Source organism: Leopardus geoffroyi, chromosome B1, assembly GCF_018350155.1.
Source record: "Leopardus geoffroyi isolate Oge1 chromosome B1, O.geoffroyi_Oge1_pat1.0, whole genome shotgun sequence".
NCBI lineage: Eukaryota > Metazoa > Chordata > Mammalia > Carnivora > Felidae > Leopardus > Leopardus geoffroyi.
The window spans coordinates 7537469-7552768 of record NC_059327.1 but is presented as its reverse complement, the minus strand read 5'-3'; positions in this window follow the sequence as shown (position 1 = coordinate 7552768).

Sequence of the window (15300 nt, the reverse complement as noted above, 5' to 3'; positions counted from 1 at the left end):
TAGAGGGTGAGAAGTGGATTTATTCCCCTGCACTGTGCCCATCGCTGGCATTGAATATTCAAGCGCATGCACAAATCAGGGCGCAGAGATACCGCGGCGCCTGTTGTGGCGTTTTGTGAAAATACTGCCGCAGAGCGATTGCCGGAGAAGCTCACCGTCGGTGTTTCTGCAAGGCTAGGGGCTCCTTTGCACATCCCCCCCCCCCCCCCCCCGCCCAAGCACGCCCCGCCCCTCCCCTGCTCCAACCCGCACTTTCATCCAGGCCTGGTCCCTCATCACCTGGTCCTCCGCCTGGCCTCGCTCCCCCTCCGTGACGGGCTGCTCGCTTCCCCTCGTGCCTGAGTCCCATGGCCGAGGACGCGGTCACTCCTACAGCGACCAGGTGTGAATGAAGGAGGGACAAGGCTCGTGTTCTCTTCCACTTTGTGAATTCCGATGCGTGCATTAACATGTGACATTTAGGATGGAGACTCTGAGGAACAGGTCTTTTTGGTCATGTCGGATGTAAGCTTTTTACAATATACCTGTGTATTTTCCCACTCAAACTATTGAACTGTACCACTTTTCAGAACGTGATCAAATCGTTGCTTCGTATCACACTTTGTTGCTTTTTTCCTAATGTGATTACTCGGGCACCCTTTTTGTCACTGTTTCCCGCTGAATACTTATTTCATATACAGACCTTAAAACTGGCTTTTTGAATTTAAAGCTATACTCAAAGCCATACTCAAAGCTATACTCAAATTATGCTCAAAGCCAAAGAATCCAGAAGAAGTAAAAGGAAGGAAAACTGGGTGAGCTTTGTTTTTCTGGTTGCAAAGGGCCCGTAGCCAGTGAGGATGGAGGTGAAGGGCAGAAGCGGGTTACACGGATCCCCTGGGAAGCTCAGTGTACCTCCGTCAGGAAGGGTCACCATTTATGAGCGGAGACAGAATAGAGCATTCACAAATCACTAATCCCTATGAAAAGGACAAAGTGGGATTTAAAACCCAAAGTCTGAGAAACATCTAAGGACACGTGAACTTTTGCATGCAATGTATTTTCCTTTACAGAAGCCATCTTTCACTTAGAAATGGGAGAAGACCTCCCTCATGTAAATTAAGCTTGTTTCACTCTGATTTTGTAAAATCTGCCCTAATCCAACAAGCCCTATGCCGGCACCAAGGGCTGGATATAACGAAGGCTTGCTGCTGTTGTAGGGATGATTTCAAAGCACGTTGTTAGACACACATCTGCACAAACATACACTGCCAACTGCATGACTTTTTTATTCTAAGCCACAGAATGAAACAGTAACCTCACACTGACATCCAGGAGTGAACTGCCTTTCTCATGCACGTACAAATTATTTTACCACAAATTTAAATTCCCTGCCTGCCTTCTGTGGTTTCTCATTTATTGCCCAGCTATACATTTTGGAAACTGTGATGGAGATTTTTTTTTTTTAATTAAGTGAGAAAATAAAAATTCATCATTGCTTGAGTACAAAATGCCTCAAGTTCCTTGTAGGCTAATGGGGAGGATTATTATTGTTACAGTTCAACAAACTCGTCACTTTGACACAACTAGAGGTGATTTCTCCTCAGCTGGTCCTAGGCAGGCGAGAGGAAGCCCAGCCCAGCTGCAGACAATGACTGACATCTGCTGGATTAGAAGAGCCATGAAAACCAAAAAGTTCAAGCATGCAAATGCTGACAGTTAACCATTCTAGAATCCATCCATGTCTACAATCTGTAACACAACAAGGCTGGTATAAATCCTCAGGAATAAAAGGGTAACGCGGTGTCAGGGGAGGGAGACAACGCGTGCTTCTGTGGTGTTGCATTAGGGCAGGTCCAATCGAGGGAGACCCAGAGCAGTTAAAAAACCTCTGTAAATACTGTGTTTCTGTTGCCTGCAACTTTCTATATCTTAGTGTTGATTTCTTTAAGCTAATGGGTTCCCATCAGCTCAGCTCTGCCTGGTCTTTGCGAGCCATCAAACGATCTTTGCAAATCTAGGACCAAGAAATTAATCAGAATCAATCCCTACAGGGCTCAAAGGACAACGTGGTCCCCAGCTGGGGAAATCCCTGCCACCAGACTTTGTCCGTCCATTGCTTCAACTGGGCTTTCAAGCTTATTTTCCATCTTAAAAACGATTTCTTAATGAAGTGAGGGGATGGCTACTGAAAGCCTACCATGTCGTTTCATTTAGGCTGCACTACACTCCCAAGAAGTAGACATTTTTCATTTCTTTTATAGATAAGCCAAGCCAAAGATGTGCGGGAACTTGTCCAAGATGACACAGGTTGTAGGAGGAGTAATTAATGCTTTGGTTCTACCTCACCGCAAGATCGGAACTTTTCACTGCAGACTGGTTCAAGGGACATGATATTTTCGTACCTTCCGGTACCGTTTCATGCCACCTTTTAACTGTGCAACTTTTATTAACGATAATAAGGATTGTCCGTTAACACTAATGGGAGACTCTGATTCTTTATTCACAATCTGGTTCTGCATTTGGACACTGTCTATGAGCAAGTACTTTGTAAAGACCCGCAGACCATTAAGACGGTATTTAACAAGGAAACGAGAGGCTGTCTTGGGTACGCCTGGGTGGCTCAGTCGGTTAAGTGTCCACCATCGGCTCAGGGCATGATCTCGTGGTTCACGAGTTCGAGACCCACATTGGGCTCTGTGCTGAAGGCTCAGAGCCTGAAGCCTGCTTTGGATTCTGTCTCTCTCTCTCCTCCCTCTCTCTCTTAAAAATAAATTTTAAAAGAGAGAGAGAGAGCCCTCCTTTCCTTCCTCTCCCAAGTACACATTTAACATGTACTCTGGATCTCCGGTTTCTTTGCTTGTACCATGACTGAGATGGATTAGGTAATGTCCTAAGATTTCTTCTGAATGTGTATTCACCGCAAAGAAAAACAGGCTGAGCTGTCAGGTTCCTTATTATGCTGGAATAACACACTCAGAGAATCAATAGATACTATACTCTCCATTCAGTAATTGAAAGAAGTTCTGTTTATTTTTCAGAATTTTTGTTTTTGTTTTAATGTCTTATGACAGCTGAAGTGAAACTAAGTACTCAGAGGTAGTCTATTTTTACATACAAACATAGCCACTCAGGATGTTTTCTCGCCTGGTACAAAATTTGGAAAATGGAGCCCCTAGTCTTTCAGTGGTTTGGAAATGCTTATTCCACCTGTACAGGAAAATAGCTATGATCAAAACTTAACAACACATGTAAAGATGACCAAAGAATTATGTTTTATAATAAAGAGATAATTTCTATAAGTTACAATAAAAATATCAAATACAATACAAACATGCTATCAGCTCTTAAGAAGTCAACTGTGTTTTCAAATTTCCAGGGGCTAAAAATTTTTATCATTTTACTTCCAAAATGGGAAACAGTGGTCTGGACATCATTTTAAATATTAACGTAGAAGGGAAGAGTAACACAATATAAATGTGTTCTATAATTACTCAAATTCTTGCATTAAATATACAAGGGGTTGAATCTTGAACTCAGATAGTACCATCTAGTGGAAATCAACCAAAAATGCTAGCTTTCTTTTGCTATTCCTCCCAGTGCCTAGCAATAACTAATGCAGTGGTCAAGGATCGGAGGGGATCTCCATGCCATAGGTAACAAAAATGTTGGCAACGAAAAGGTTACTTGCTTAAGAATAACTTAAACTGACTAATGAAATATGCTGAACAGAAAGTTCTAAAAACATAAAAACCTGTGAGCTTATCCTTAACAGTCTCTCATACAAGATGTTGATAAATGTTCTCACAAGAGGTGAAATATTAGGTGTGTGAAGTGTGTGCACACAAGTATAAATATGTTTACACACACACACACATATATATGTACGTATATTTCACCCATTCATTGGCAATCATCCTTTATTTAGAGTTTCTTTTCTTCTCTGTTTCTGCCACTGTACGTTTACCCAGAGCAGTCTTGCGCAAACCCCTGTGCTTAGCTCAACCTTCTGAGCACTGACAGCCAACCGAGCCCAGGGTTACAACCACCTTCCTCTTTCTTGCTGCTGCTTATGTTGCTTCCTGAATCATCCAGGACACCCGGTTCACGCTGCACTCGCTTCCCTATGGTTCCATTTGTGCTACCGTATTAAAAAGAGGCCCCCTCTGATGCAATGTGGCTCTCTACTTCCCTTCGAAGCTAACTCCGGGTATGGGTAAGACCGTGTTTGGTGAAGATGAAAAATTGGCTTCTTGATAAAGTGGCACCAGAAAGAACAGCCCCTACAGGAGCGAGTAGACTCGCTCCGTATCCCCGACAGCAGCCATGGTCAAGATTAAAGAGAATATAGGTCTGTGGGAGTTTCAGACCTGAAAATTGGCTGATAACTTCATACCGTTCTGCATATATAGGTTACAAATAATTCTCCGACTCTGATTACAGAACTCAGAGCCTCCTCTACCTCTCGGACTCTCTTGGATTATGAGTAAAAAATAAACTGGGCATCTGGATGGCTCAGTCAGTGAAGCGTCAGACTTTGGCTCAGGTCACGATCTCACAGTTCATGAGTTCGAGTCCTGCACAGGGTAAGCTCAAGCCTCCCTTCGGGTGAGCCCCATCTCTCTCTGCCCCTCATAAGACTCTCTCTCTCTCTCAAGCCTCCCTTTGGGTGAGCCCCACTTCTCTCTCTCTCTCTGCCCCTCCTAAGATTTTCTCTCTCTCTCTCTGCTCCTCACTCACTTGTGCTCTCTGTCTCTCTCTCTCTCTCTCTCTCTCTCTCAAAAAAAAATTTTTTTTTTAATAAATGTATATTGTTATTAAGCAACTGAAATTTGGGGGTAATTTGTATTTTGGCATAATCCAGACAACCCTGATAGAAACAAATAGTTAAATATAAAATAAATAAAGCAACCCCTAAATCTACTTGGGAAACAAATATACCTTAACATGATGCAAGCGAGGGAGCGAGGTATTACCCAGTCTCTGTGCATCAGGCAAGTCTGACCTTTCCTGAGGAAGCTGTGTATGCTGAATACGCCTGCGACTTTCGGACACAGTGACTGAACAAGGGCCCCAGACTCCATGGATATTTAGCCTCTCTGACCTCTCATTTCTGCCTTGCTTCATCATGTACCTGCATCATATTTATGCTTGATAATAAAGATAAATATTCTCAGTCAAGAGAGTAACTTCCTCCCAACATGTGGATCCCAAAAGGGCCAGGTTCCTGTTTCAATGTTCAGTTCAATAGAACCATCTTTGTTTCTTCGGGGGATGGCAGGGGCTGGGGGATGCTTATCTCTGGAGTGTAGGGCCTTTAGAGTAGAGCAGTGATGAGGACAAGAAGCACCCCAGAGTCATTAGTGTAAACAGGAAAGATGGCCCCTTCTGCATTCCTAGACTCTGATGATGGCCACGAAACACAGCACCACCTGCTGGTTCCGAGTATGTATTGCATCTTATCAGAAAGTACCACCAGCTTGCAAATGTTGCAGGTCAGGTGACTCTATAAATTAGTCTTCATAAAGCCATTCCACCATTATAAATGACCAGCTATTCTGGATATGCTTATTTTATTGCACAAAAATCAGCCTTACTTCTTTTGCCCTAAAACAACCTCCTCATTCAGAAAGTGTGTCATAAATGATACTAATACTGTGAATTAGGCACTCAGAAAATTCACAGCTGGTGTCAAAAAACACCAATCTGTATTCAAAATAAGTTTCCATTCCAGCAACGGCAAATGCCTGCGTTCTTCACCTTAGAAGGGGTCCAATATAACCAAGCGACCCCTAGGCGACAGGACTGCCCCCCATTTTCCTTGGCATAACATGATATTACGGACCATCGTTGGTCAGTGCCACAGGGACTCTGAGTAGTAAGCAGGGGTAGTAACCACTTCTCACGTGGCAAGCACGAGGGATCTTTGTGGTTGAACCCATGAAAACCCGCCATCTTTGCTAACATGGCCACTTTGTCCTGAACCCACTGAACAAGAACCAGAGGAGAGAAAAACAGAACCTAACATCTATAAGACACTTGGTCATTAAGACCTATGTCTTCAGTGAGAGCCCTTCAGTGAGCATTGACTTGAGTCACTAACGTTTTACATTCTTGGCACATTCGTGGACGTCCTTCCACACACCGTTCCCTAATCTTACCTGCCACCTACTTTCCAATTTTACTCCTTCCAGGAGCTGATCGAGCATCCAAGCCATGACCAAGTCCCCAAGAATTGGTGCACCCTCTCCATCCAGAGGAAGTACATCATGAGAGTCACTGAGATTTCCTCCTCCATCATCCCAAGGCCATCTCTGGGTACCCTAACGCTAAAAGCCTATCACTCCTAACTGATGCCAGAATGTCGTGGAGGACCATCTAGAAACCAAATTCAAAAATTTTTTCCCTCTGGTAACTCAGTATAGGTCACAGATGTGGACTGAAAAAGGGATGGATGGCAGGGAGCTTATGAGTTCATCCAGAGCTTGTATGAGCCCATATAATCCCTTCGGTTTAATGTTGGAGAACTGTAATGGCTTAAGGCCTCACGGATCAGAAAAAACGTATTTTATGATGTGCCTCTCAAGTCTTACAGTTACCTGGTATTTCAAAGCCTGATAGTAAGCCTGGAATTATTCTGAAAAGAGTATTTGCTTTCTGAAGAGAGCAGAGTTTTGCTCCAAAACCCCAAGGGCATTCACCCTAATTCACCTACCAGAGCCAACCACAGGCTCCACACAGCCCCCCGACCAGATGCAGACCCTCACGGCCCCACTGGATCCACCAGGACGTGTGGCGGAATTGCTTGCATAGCAAACTGGGCAAACAGAAGGATCTTCTTTTATTCTGGGCCACATTCAGAGCCATCAGCCCCGGAATTACTGGTTTATCTAGTATTTGGATTGGAGCGGCACCTAACTACGGTATATGTTGTCTCGTAAACCAAAGATGCCCAAGAAGAGAGGGTGCTTTCCCAGCGGCAGTGGATACAAGGGGTTACTACGTGCCTTTCACTTTAGAAGTGACATACTGGGGCACCTGGGTGGCTCACTTCATTAAGTGACTGACTCTTGATCTTGGCTCAGGTCATGATGTCATGGTTCGTGGGATCGAGCCCCACATCAGGCTCTGTGTCGACAGTGCAAAGCCTGCTTGGGATTCTCTCTCTCTCCCTCTCTCTCTCTCTCAAAATTAAAAACAGAAACAAACGAAAAAGCTTTAAAAATGACACATTATCATGACCCAGATTTCTGAAGCCATGGACACTTCACCATAGTGGCAGTTCCCAGAAATTTGTGGGGGGAAAGCTCCCACCCTCTGATATGCATGTATATGAATAAGCTGGTTCACAAAATCCTATCAACATAATGTCACCAAAGTTCTAAATGGGTATTATCCATCCTGTAAGATGGTGATATAAGGAGGCTCCCTGCTGACTAAATCATAGCAGGAAAAACAGAAAACACCGATGCCCAGAAGCAAGACAGTAAAACTTACTTTAATGTAAAAGCAAACTTCTGGCTTATTGGGCACACGAGAAAGAGAAAAATACACTTACCGGGTCAACAGCTCCATAAAAGTTGCCAAGGGCTGTTTTCATTCCAGCAAAGAGATTCCTGCAAACTTGATTTGCCACCGGATTGAACCACATACCCTAGGAGGATCTCCTGCCGCAGTACAACTAGATCCTACATAAAGTAAATAAATGCACTGTTTGCACTCACTGTTCATGAGTTCGAGCCCCGCGTCAGGCTCTGCGCTGACAGCTCAGAGCCCAGAGCCTGCTTTGGATTCTGGGTCTCCCTCTCTCTGCAGCTCCCCTGTTCATTCCCTCCCTCCCTCTCTACCTCCCAAAACTAAATAAACATTTTAAAAAATTTAAGATTTGGAAAATAAACATTTAAACAAGAAGTCTTCTTAAAAATTAAACAAATAAATACATGAATAGATAATGATGGACAGCAGTAGCATGTAGGTCACAAGCAGGTGAATAGCTAGTGTTCCTAGATCGCATACACCTGCCACTCTCCTAGATGCTGGGACAACAGCAGTAGACAAACACCCCACCTCTCCTGGAGCTTACGTTTTTTTAGACCTTACATTCCTAAGTATTCATTTATGAATCCTAAGAATTTGTTACATATGCATGGTACTATTTCAAGGTTTACATAATTCTTTTAAAAATCAGTGAATTAGGAGCGCCTGGGTGGCTCAGTCGGCTGAGCGTCCGACTTCAGCTCCGGTCACGATCTCGCGGTCCATGAGTTCGAGCCCCGCGTCGGGCTCTGGGCTGATGGCTCAGAGCCTGGAGCCTGCTTCCGACTCTGTGTCTCCCTCTCTCTCTGCCCCTCCCCCGTTCATGCTCTGTCCCTCTCTATCTCAAAAATAAATAAATGTTAAAAAAAAAAATCAGTGAATTAAAAAATTAGGATCACCTGGGTGGTTCAGTCGGTTAAGCATCTGACTCGTGATCTTGGCTCAGGTCATGATCTCGTGGTTTGTGAGACTGAGCCCTGAATCACTGGGCTCCACACGAAAGAGCAGGGACTACTTGGGATTCTCTCTCTCTCCCTCTCTCTCTCTCTCTCTCTCTCTCTCTGTTCCTCCCGTGCTCACATGCACGCACTCTCTCAAAATAAACTTTAAAAAAAATCAATGAATTAAAAATTAAATAAAAATTAAATACAAGAAAAAGGCTCAATCCAAAATAACACGAGAAAAAATAAGCAAAGAAATAGATTGTACTTACAGTACAAAGAGAACAAGTCCAAATACACTGACATTCATATAATGACCAATGAAAATTGGATTTTAAAACCCGTCTTAATCTATTTAGCACCTGGGTGGCTCAGTTGGTTAAGCGTCTGACTTTGGCTCAGGTCATGACCTCACAGTTTGTGAGTTTGAGCCCCACGCCGGGCTCTGTGCTGACAGCTCAGAGCCTGACGCCTGCTTTGGATTCTGTGTCTCATTCTCTACCCTCCCCCAGTTGTGCTCTGTCTCTCTCTGTCTCTCAAAAATAAATAAATGTAAAAATAAAAAATGTTTTAAAGAGATCTCTCTAAAATATCAGGACCCAAAAAGGATGAAATTAAAATGCTTGCAGGCTATTTACTGTAGGGCCACACCATCCACTGTTCTAAGTTTGTTGTTCAGACTGCCCAGAAAATACCGTGTTTTTCATACTGTTAGTGGGTCTGTTTTTACTCGGATTTTCAGTGACATCTTAAAACTTCCTTGTCTTAAAGAAGAATAAACAAAAGAAAATAAACAAAACTTCCTTGTCTTGTTTCAGGGAGAGGGGATTTAGTGGCAAGGTGCACACACATGTGATAAAAACAGATTTATTTCTGTTAGCCCCTCTGAAAGATGGATAATTCTTTTCTTTGACACTGGTTTTTGAGTCTGGGCTCAGTTGAGATTAGATACTGCTTTCCCTTACCTCAACACTCTGCAAGGCTTTATCAATTTCCATGTGAGGGAAAACTAAATGCATTGACAAGTGCCCTTTCTACAGGTAATTTTTCTTTCCAAACTTGAGCCTTGCGCAACTGTGAACCTGACACAGCGATCCCGTACAGCGCGCTTGCTTTCCCCAACGACACCACCAGAGGGCACCAAAGCTCCAGCAATCAGCAGACCACCAGCCTTTGCGAACAGGACCATCGCAAGGATTCGATTTTCCCACAGCCCTGCACCTGAACACAGCTGAGCATGGTGAAGAACTTCCACTTCATGAGGGTCATATGAAATGCCAGCGCATCAAGGCGCAGAGACGGCACCGAGCCCAGTGCCCTGAAGGCTCTTTGCGAAATGATCTGGCCCTACACCATTTTCCGGCAGAGAAGTTAAATTTTAAAACCAAGAAACTCGGAAAAGCGCCTTGGTGAAGATGACTTCCCTCGCTAGTGGTTTTACAGGTTCAAATCGATAAAAACCGTTTCACTTACGTAGAAAATTCTCCGCCTGTGCCGCCTCACTTAAAGAATTCACTGAAGCCGCGAAGCAGGGACACATTGCTTCTTTCTGCCATTAAACTTCGTAGAGCTTGTTGGGCCTGGGTTCCTCCCACCGCCAGTTGTGGAAGATGTTACCAGGAGGCAAACCCGGCCCCAGGGACCGTAGAGGGGACCTCGTGGTGCTGGCACCCGGCCCAGTGTACTCAGTCCTTCCCAGTACACGCACACCCCGGGGCGGGGGGGGGGAGGATACTTTATACATTACGCACAGTAAGAGACTAAGGACAATAGCTAATGATCACACAGGACAACGAGAACCATCCTGTAAAAGCTATGGGACCGTGACCTCTTTCTCGCACCCCCCAGATACCTTACTGCGCTCACTCCTGCTGCGGGATAAAACACGCCGGCAAGAAGGGAGGGAGTGACGTCAGCGTTTGACGTAAGACTGACGTCCTGGCGCTCGGCGGGAAGGCGGAGCCTCTGCCTCAAGACCAGGGTCCCTTCCCTCCTCCTTCCGCTGCGAAGGGGAGGGTTCCGATTTCCTAATAATTAGTAAGGGTGAGCACACCGGGGGGCGCTTTCACAACCTGTTAACAGTGTTGCTGCCGGTATAGGTCATTACCGATCGGAAAGGTCATCGAGGATTTTGAGTAGATACATGGCAGGTGGAGAGAAACACCATGAGGCCCTGACTTAAATAAAAATATTCAGAACCTGATGGAAAGAATGTTAATACTGGTTTCATTGAATTTGTTATTGCTGTGATATAATCCAGGGTGAAGAGCTGGTGGTTTGTGAACTGTCAATCTTTAAGTTAAAAACTATAAATCTGGGGCGCCTGGGTGGCTCAATCAGTGAAGCGTCCGACTTCAGCTCAGGTCGTGATCTCACAGTTCGTGGGTTCGAGCCCCGTGTCGGGCTCTGTGCCGGCAGCTCGGAGCCTGGAGCCTGCTTGGGATTCTGTGTCTCCCTCTCTCTCTGCCCCTCCCCTGCTAACAGTCTGTCTCTCTCTCTCTCTCTCTCTCAAAAATAAGTAGACGTTAAAGAAATTTTTTTAAGTTACAAACCGTGTGGCATAGAAGTGTTTCATGCTCATCTCTTAGTCTCCTGATGAGGTTTGCAACGCGCTGCCTTGACGATGACCACTTCCTGGATACCGACCTATGGTGTTGCCAGAGGATTCTGCGGTTTTCATAGCGGTCCTGGTAGCAAGGACGCTGTTAAAATTTTCTGAGCCCTGTGCTCCCACAAGGAGGCAGTAGTTGAGACATTTCGCTACCTTGGAAGTTCAGAGAAGCAACTCACTTCCGGGGATCACCTCCCCACACATTCCGAGAACCCAAGGCTGCCTCTTGATTGCCTTGTTTACCTCTATAAAATGCCAAGTCTTCCTCTTTGAAACATCCTCGTGCAGAAACGAATGTTCTCCCAATCGCAATGGCCGGGAGAACCTCATCTCCTTCATTGTCTGGCACATTTTGTCTTGCACACCTCCTTCCAGCCAAAGGTTTATTTGATTTTTTTTTTTTTTTTAAACCTGGTCCTTCTTATTTCGCATGGTTAAAATGAGGGTAAATGTTTCCATACTTTTCATGACCGCTAATAAGCTAATCTGACTGAAGAAATTGGTCTTTTTCCATCTTTACTAGAAAAACACCGAAGCAAGACTCACCGTTTTGCATCAAGTGAAATAACGACATAACTTGTTCTGTAATTACATGTACGAGAGAGAGGAAAAAAACTGCGTCTTTGCTGAGAGACTTTAAAGTCTGTGAACTGTTCGATTCTGTCCGTTCAACTCCCCCACATGCCCATTTCATAGAAATACTAAAATCCTGCTATATGCTCCGAATGCTAGAAGGTTCTTTTCTACACAGTTATTTCTCACAGCAAGTCTGAAAGAAGTTTCGATCATTCCCATGTTTCTGAGGAAACAGCTCAGCCTTCATGGAAGATGATTCAAGCTCTCGTGTAGATGCCAGGGTGTGAATATTGGCTCTACCGCCAGAGACCCTCATGGCCTCGGACAGGCTGCTCGCCTATCTCAGTTTCCTTGTCCTTAAACTCGGAATGATAATCCCTCATGGGGTTGTGAGCTCATTTCACAAGAAGTATATGTGAAGCACACATACTAATGCCAGGCACCTACAGCTCGGTCAATACCAAGCATTCTGCGTGGGCAAGTTGCTCTGTTACAAAACTAATTATGACTTGCCCCAGTTCGCAGAGCTAGAAAGCGACAGAACCCGAATCCAAACCCAGATACTTCTGACTTCAAAGCTGGGAACTCTTTGTTACACGGCACTCTGCCAAAGCTGACAGAATGCTTGGAAAGAGTCTGAAGTCATAAAAGAAACACTCAAAGATCCGACTATATTAAGAATTTGTATTTACCAAGAGACACCATGCAAGGAGTGAGAGGGGAAGCCAGGGTGAAATACATGTGAGCAACAAGACTGAGATGGAGAATATCTAAAGAACTCTTTTAAGTCAATGGAGACAGACAAGAAGAGGGGTGAGGTTTGAACAGGCACTGTACAAAACACATCCAAGTGAGCAATAAATATCTGAGAAGAAAGTCAAAATGATTACACTTTCATAATCAGGAAAATGGAAATTAAAACCAAAGTGAGACACCGCTGGACATCCATCAGCCCGACAAGCACCAAACTCTGTAAGACCAAATGTAGGCGAAGTGTAAGCAAAGGGGTTTCGCGCTTGAAAAAACCATCTGGGGAAAGCTGGGGGAGAGGTAGGAGAGACGAGGATGTGAATCCCCCAAGACTGAGAACATCCCAGTCTTAGGCATATATGTTAGAGCAGTGGTCTTCAACTGGAAGGAGCATGAAACTCTGCACAGGACAGACTGCTCCATGCAAATCATCAGCTTTGCACTTTTCTAACCTGACCCGGCTGACAATGGGCCTGACCTTGAGGTCCTCCTTGACCAGCTTCCCTTCGCAGAGGAAATGTGGACTTTACCCAGAATCTTACTGTGGTGCATTGCTGCAAGGTATAAAACCCTGGGGGAAAGAGAGAATTTGACGACTCTTCTAATAAGAGCACCGTCAATCATGACGCCCCCATCTGAGCCGATTTCACTGAGTTATAATTATTTAGTAATGATTTATCAAAATTTCTAATATATCTACATTTTGATTGTGCACTGTTGCTGGATGGACTAGCTTTTAAACACTTAGGGGGCACCTGGATGGCTCGGTTGGTTAAGCGTCCAACTTAGGCTCAGGTCACGATCTTGTGGTTCATGGGTTCGAGCCCCACGTTGGGCTCTGTGCTGACAGCTCAGAGCCTGGAGCCTGCTTCGGATTCTGCCTCCCTCACTCTCTGCGCCTTCCCCACTCGCGCTCTCTCTCTGTCTCTCAAAGGTGAATAAATGTTATCAGTGAATAAATCAATAAACAAACACACACTTAGAACAATGAGGTTACAGAAAATTTTATGTACATATTTTGACTACGAAGAAGCATGGTACAGTTACCAAAGATTTCTGAAAATATTGCTATCTGTACCGATACCCATTATGATAAATTTTATTGGGGCAAAGGAATGTAAGTATGATTTTAAGCAGAAGAAAAAAGAATAATTAAACATTTTACCATTAAGGAAGAACTTGTTCATTAGAAATAAAATCAATGTGACTATCAATCATATTTCTATTCCATTTGATACATTTAGCTGCGTGTCTTACAGTAATACACCAGTTTGTACTTTAAAATGTTAATATTTACACGATGCCAAAAATTACAACCTTTATACTATTTTCACAAGATGAAAAATTTTAGATGTTTAATAATATTAGCAATTCTTTTTTTCACCCCATAAATCTTTGATGTGCAACCAAAAATGTCTGAAGATCTCTTTCCTAGAGAAACACAAACCCACCAGGCTACCTGTGTGAGAATACTCACAACTGTCCATCAATAGAACAGGTGAAGAAATTATGCAGACTATGGATTGCTATGCATTACTATATTACAATTATTATTACACAATGAAAATTCAGCATAAACTATAGCTTCCCACAAAAACATTAATGAATCTCTCAAATTTACAGAGCCAAAGCAGCAAGACAAAAAAAAAAAAAAAAAAAAAAAATTCCTATGATAACATTCACTTGTGCTCATAGCCAAGCAAAACTAAATTACGTCGCTTAGGGATGTGTGATAAATTATGTCATTACTCCCAAGAATTCCCTCCCCCTTCCTCTTAAGAGGATTACAAAGTGCTTCTTGAGACTTGCATTACTTCCTGATCGATTTTACATCTCCACCCTTTTGACTTTGGGTCAAAGGCTTTGCCATGTGACATGACTGAGCTGATGAAATGAGTAGACACGAGGCTTGTCACATTCAATCAGAGGCTCCAGGAGGTACTGAGAATTTCATGCAACGCGAGCCTGCTTGGCAAACCGAAAGATCAAGTTGGTCAATGGTGGCTGTGTGTGTATGTGTGTTATATGCTGGAGTGCTTTCGGTGAAACAACGTTTGCTTAGGCTCCTTGTATGGAAGCCACGGAGTCCCAGCAGCTTTGATGGGCTCTCAAGTGTTCAAAGTTACCCGCACTTAATAGTCTGACTCCCAGGAATCTCTTCCAAGTCCTAAAGGCATGGAGAACACTAGATCAAAGTTGGGCAAGAGCTGTGAACAGCATTCACTGAGAGATCTTTTGTGTATTCGAACAGCATTGAGTGATGCAAACAGCAGCAACCAGGGAAGAAGGAAATCAGTATAAACTGGGTACCCCTTCACCGAAACTTAAAAAACAAAAATCACTCTAAGGAGGGAGTACTAGGTAGAAAGATTACATTTGTCAGGGAATTCTAATGCCCGATAAGTGTTTTAAAACCTAACTCTTAAAACCTAATATGCTCACTTTCAGAAAACTCTGAATGCCTACACAATTTAAACAAAAAAACACAGAAAACGCTAAAACGTTATGTGACGCTCCTGGGCCAAGCTAATTAAGCAGCAAGATTTCTGCAGTTTCCCCCACCCCAGCCAGCCAGGTGGAAGGGCTGTGGGCCTCCCTCCCTCCCCCCACCCTGGGATGGCTGTCATGAGATGGGACACACCTGGGCCCTTCAATCACACCTTCTGGAAAACTGCCTGACCACCTCACCTCCTTCCCACTTTAGCTTCCTTAAGGCAGGAAATGAACTACTCAACTTTTGAGGTTTCTCTATGACAGCGGTTAGTGGGACCTGAATTAACGCAGAGTATTTGAGATGAGAGCAGCGAGCAGGTAGCCAGCAGTCTCTCCCAACATCATAGCGTTGGTAAAACATTACTTAGAGGTGAACGTGATTCCCAGAGGATTTCAGGCCCTCCTGGTCTCGGC